At 45.1% G+C, this 4,655-nt stretch overlaps 1 non-coding gene across 1 annotated transcript; it reads left to right on the top strand.

The window, feature by feature from the left end:
- The first annotated feature begins 4,270 nt into the window (after positions 1–4,270).
- LOC137526281 (U1 spliceosomal RNA) lies at positions 4,271–4,434 on the top strand. The gene has a single exon (XR_011023100.1). It is a non-coding gene; the product is annotated as a U1 spliceosomal RNA (small nuclear RNA).
- The last annotated feature ends 221 nt before the right edge of the window (positions 4,435–4,655 follow it).

Here is a 4,655-nt window from a genome sequence, read left to right on the forward strand (position 1 = left end):
TATATATATTATACACTGTACAGCGCTGCGTAATATGTCGGCGCTATATAAATACTAAATAATAATAATAAAAAAGAAGCAGATTCCCCACATATCATTCTCAGAGAGGAATCAGCTGATGGCTGCAGTAGCCAATCACATCCTCCCTTTTCATCCCTCCATGCTGCAGTGGAAGAACCTGACTGGCTGTAATTCTGGAATTTTGGTCCTCAGTTTGATAAGTGAGGCCCAGTGTGACTTGTCATTCATCTACTGTAGGGCAACGTATATAAAAAATAGCTACTCACCGGTGGAGAGGCAAGGCTCTGAATTCCAATTCTTCCTGGTCCTCTCTCAATGCCCTCTGTCCACCGCAGTCCCTCAGTGAAAGTTAAATGGTCAAATATGTCTTTGGGAGTCCTTGTGAAGGCTTTGGAAGCACTTTCATCCCCAAGTACTTCAAGAGACACGTGTGTGTCTGTACTATGCATACGCAAGCTTGCATGGTACGGAGCAGCTGTTCTTTGGAAGTACTCAGGGATACATGTGCTTCTGAAGGCTTCTGGGAACTCCTGAAAGGCTGAACTTTCATGCAGTGCTGTGGAGTCTGAGAAATGTTGGGGTACCTGGAGTTGGTGGTTTTATAATTGAGGAGTCGGATGATTTTTGTACCAAATTCCACAGCCCTGGTGTGTATTAGACTAAGGAGTCGAGGAGGAGGAGCAATTTTGGGTACCTGTCTGAGTCAGATGATTTTTGGACAGACTCCACAGTCCAGCTTTCACGAGGGTAAGGTGGGGGAACAAGGGCACAGAGAGAAGACCTGGAAGGCTCTATGGGGCCCAGAGCCCTCTACATAGGGGAGTATCTAACTTATTTTTACACGTATGTAACTATTCAATGCCTGCTGTGATGGTGTTTGTGTTGTCAACTGCAGCCTGGAAGTGCAGGGGTTAAAGTGAACTCGAAGTGAAAATAAACTGATGAGATAAACCATTATATTTATCCTCCTACTCCTAAAAATTCCCCTTTTAAGTATCCCAGGGTTTTCTTTTATATGTAAATATTTACAAAGTAGGTTAAACGTTTCACTGTCTCTATCAGTGGCAGCCTATGAAGTGTCCCAGAGTTAGAAAAAGGTCAATCGTTCCTGTATTTTATCTCTTCCTGCCCTCAGAAGTTGTAAACTCCCAGGAAAACTTTTATGGCTGTAATTTGCTAATCGGTGATGATTACTATATTCCCAGACAAGACAGAAGCTGTCACTTCCATGTCTAAAGATCAACTGTTTCAGGCAGCAAAATAAAACAAGTAAAACAGCCTGTTTATTAATGTTTGGCAGTGTACATACACACGTTTGTCTCATCTTGTCACGTCGCCTTGGTACACTTTAACCACACTGTAACGGGAAGCACTGAGGTTATCTACACTGTATAGAAATTCACTCAGGGACGGATATAGACCAAGTTGCGCCTGGGGCAAGGTCAGGTTTTGGCGCCTAAACTGCCATTCCCTATCCAGTTTTGGCGCCTAAATGTCAGGTTTTGGCACCTAAACTGCCATTCCCCATCCAGTTTTGGCACCTAAAGGTCAGGTTTTGGCACCTAAACTGTCATTCCCCATCCAGTTTTGGCGCCTAAAGGTCAGGTTTTGGTGCCTAAACTGCCATTCCCCATCCAAATTTTGCCGCCTTTTTAAGCATTCAACAAACTGCGCCTGGAGCAAGAGACCCCTCTGCCCCCCCCCCCCCTAGATCCGTCCCTGAATTCACTCAGTTCTGACCACCTCATGCTTATCTGTCACTAATGTAACAATGTTTTTAAATAAACTGTTTAATTTTACCCCTGTGTGCTTTTCTATGTCATGGATATGTTCCACGGTATTCAAAATTGCTGTTGAAACATTTAACATTTTAAAGAGGACCTGTAGTAAAAATAACAATGCATACCCTTTTTTTTTTTTTTTTTTTTTTTTCAGTACAATATTAATTTATAAGTCATTTAGTCAGCGTTTGCCGCTTGTAAAATCTCTCCTTTCCCTGATTTACATTCTGAAATGTATTCACATATATTAGTGCTTTCAGGCGATCTCCGCGGAATGTTTGCCTCTGACAATTTTGGGCGGGGCAGTGAAGGCAGCAGCAGCTGCTGCTGAGACTAATGTACTTTCAATAATTTCCTGTCAGAGAGTGAAAAAGAGGGGCCTTCTAAGTGTTGTTCTCTTGAGAGCACACTAAGGAAAGTAATATACCGTATATACTCGCATATAAGCCGACCCGCATATAAGCTGACCCCCCAACTTTTCCCTGAAAAACCAGGGAAAAATGATTGACCCCCATATAAGCTGGGGGTAGGAAATGCTGGATTGGTGCAGCCCCCCAGTGTGTCCCAGTATAGCTAGTATAGTGCCCAGTATAGGTAGGTAGTGTCCAGTATAGCTAGTATAGTGCCCAGTTTAGCCAGTATAGTGCCCAGTTTAGCTAGTATAGTGCCCAGTTTAGCTAGTATAGTGCCCCAGTATGGCTAGTAAAGTGCCCAGTTTAGCTAGTATAGTGCCCAGTTTAGCTAGTATAGTGCCCAGTTTAGCTAGTATAGTGCCCCAGTTTAGCTAGTATAGTGCCCCAGTATGGCTAGTAAAGTGCCCAGTTTAGCCAGTATAGTGCCCCAGTATGGCTAGTATAGTGCCCAGTTTAGCTAGTATAGTGCCCAGTTTAGCCAGTATAGTGCCCAGTTTAGCTAGTATAGTGCCCCAGTATGGCTAGTAAAGTGCCCAGTTTAGCTAGTATAGTGCCCAGTTTAGCCAGTATAGTGCCCAGCATAGGTATGTAGTGCTCCCCCCACGCCCGCCGCTGCTATTACCTGCTTAGGCAGCGGCCGCTTCCTAATCCGCGTTCCTCTTCTGAAGTTTCAGCGTGTATCACAGCAGCGCGCCCGGCGCTGCTGCTGTGACGATGCAGAGTGCAGGAAAGAGCGCGGCTCCCTATAGCGGCGATCTGTATCGCCGTTACCAGGGGAACTGCTCTTTCCTGCACTCTGCATCGTCACAGCAGCAGCGCCGGGCGCGCTGCTGTGATACACGCTGAAACTTTTGAAGGGGAACTCGGATTAGGAAGCTGCCTAAGCAGGTAATAGCAGCGGCGGGAGCGGGGCGCGGACCACCCACCACTAGACCACCAGGGAAGATTCGCATACAAGCCGACCCCCCAACTTTTGACCCCCTTTTTGGGGGTCAAAAATTCGGCTTGTATGTGAGTATATACGGTACGTGTTGGTTGGTTGCTGAAATGAAACCTTATACAGTAGCTCGCTTGTGAGGAAAACCCATTGCCCAATTAGAGGAGGATATCAGGATGCTTCTTAGGCGCCCCCCCCCCCCCCAACCTATGTTTTGCATCCTGATTGCATGCTTCCTTGGGGTGTGGCTTCAGGATTTAGCCTCAAACTGTGGGCAGAAGACATGGTTCCCATTAGGAACAGAATTCTCTTCATTTACTATATAACATTCACTAAAATCAAAATGTAGACAGTACAATACATGTGTTATGTAAGTAGATCAAGTATTTACTTATATATGTGGTTCCCCCCTCCCCCTGGCATAGTATGGCTAATCCTACTGCTTAAAGGAACTACAAGTTCCACAATGCATTTGCCTCTATGAATCACGACTATGGCTGTCAGACTCCTGCAATGCATTGTGGGACTTAGCTGGAGAGGCAAGTTTGCAGATCACTGGTATACAGGAATCAAGTCTGAGGAAGGCTTCATAGTGGAAAGCTTACGCCTTTTCTGCTAACTTAGCCATTATCCTGATTCAAGACGTCTTGCTTTTCTATATTATTCATATACATTGTATGGAAAAGTCATGCAAGATCGGATTTTACTTCCTGCTACTACAACAGAGAGGACTATAGTGTAATGTGAGCCATGGATGGCAGGCAACAGGCAAGTAGGCACAGCTGCAGTAAGAGGCTTGCTATGAAGGCAGCAGCACTTCCAACAGCTCAGTCTTTTGTCCATAACAGCTGTCGGGGGCGGGAGCTTGACTAACGTCATGTTATTCAAATATCCTCGTTGCCCCAGTGCACTCTGGGAAACTGAAAAAAATCACACAGACTTGATGTTTAGATCTAATTCTTACTAATGTTCAGTGCAGCAGAGTATGCTGCTTTACGGGTATGTGGACTGTGTGAAAGTACAATCCAGATAAAATGCTCTTTTACCAGTTATAAAGTCTCCCTCTGTTGAGTAGAGTGTGTCCTAACCAGCGACCTCCCTCAGTGTGCCAACAACTCATACTTACCTGGCAGGGGAGACACCATGATCACGAAGGTGGTTCTCCCAGGGTGAGGCTCATCCATTGCACTCCGGGTGGGTTGACCCCTGCGATTTCCCCAAATGCGGGAAACTCGACTGCATAATTTGTGGTAGTGGGGGACTGCGTTCGCGCTTTCCCCTGATCATTGCTGGTTAATAATAGCATTAAGAAATAGGGAAGTGGAGTATAGTACTGTGTTAGCCACAATGGTTAATTTGCATATATTCAGCAGTGTTGCTCTGGGAGACCTTTCAAGCTCACTCCAACCTGAATTATCGCAAATTCTTTCTGTTTTAGGAAAGCAAACTTTTGTTTTTCCATTAGAAAAAGCAAGACGTTTTGAATCGGGATAATACCATATA

Source organism: Hyperolius riggenbachi, chromosome 7, assembly GCF_040937935.1.
Source record: "Hyperolius riggenbachi isolate aHypRig1 chromosome 7, aHypRig1.pri, whole genome shotgun sequence".
NCBI lineage: Eukaryota > Metazoa > Chordata > Amphibia > Anura > Hyperoliidae > Hyperolius > Hyperolius riggenbachi.